Here is an 801-nt window from a genome sequence, read left to right as displayed (position 1 = left end):
AATACCTGTGTTAGCACGTTAAGTCTCTGATTGTTTTTGTTGTTCAGTCGCCCAGCTGTGTCTGACTCTCTGAGACCCCATGGACTGCAACACGCCTCCTTGTTCCTCATCATCTCCTGGAGTTTGCCCAAGTTCTTGTTCATTGCATTGGTGATGCCATCCAGCCATCACATCCTTTGACAGCCTCTTTTTCTTCTGCCCTTGATCTTTCCCAGCATCAGGGACTTTTCCAATGAGTCATCTGTTCACATCAGGTGACCAAAATACTAGAGCTTCAGCCTCAGCATCAGTCCTTTCAGTGAATAATCAGAGTTGATTTCCTTTAAGATTGACTAGTTTGATCTCCTTGCTGTCCAAGGGAGTTTCAGGAGTCTTCTCTAGCAGTACAGTTCAAAGGCATTGATTCTTTGGTGTTCTGCCTTCTTTATGGACCAGCTCTCATAACCACACATGACCACTGGGAAGACCATGGCCTTGACTATATGGACCTTTGTCGACAGAGTAATGTCTCTGCTTTTCAACACACTGTCTAGGTTTATCATCACTTTCCTGCCAAGAAGCAATCATCTGATTTCATTGAGTCACAGTTCACAGTGACTTTGGAGTCCAAGAAGAGGAAATCTGTCACTACTTCCACCTTTTCCACTTTTATTTGCCATGCAGTAATGGAACTGGATTCATGGGGTCACAAAGAGTTGGACACAACTGAGGAACTGAACTGAACTGAATGGAACTGGATGCCATGATCTCAGTTTGTTTTTGTTTTTTTTTTAATAGTCTTAAGCCAGCTCTTTCACTTTC

The sequence above is a fragment of the Bison bison genome, unplaced genomic scaffold (genome assembly GCF_000754665.1).
Source record: "Bison bison bison isolate TAMUID 2011002044 unplaced genomic scaffold, Bison_UMD1.0 scf7180017864486, whole genome shotgun sequence".
NCBI lineage: Eukaryota > Metazoa > Chordata > Mammalia > Artiodactyla > Bovidae > Bison > Bison bison.
Note: the sequence above shows the minus strand (reverse complement) of the source record.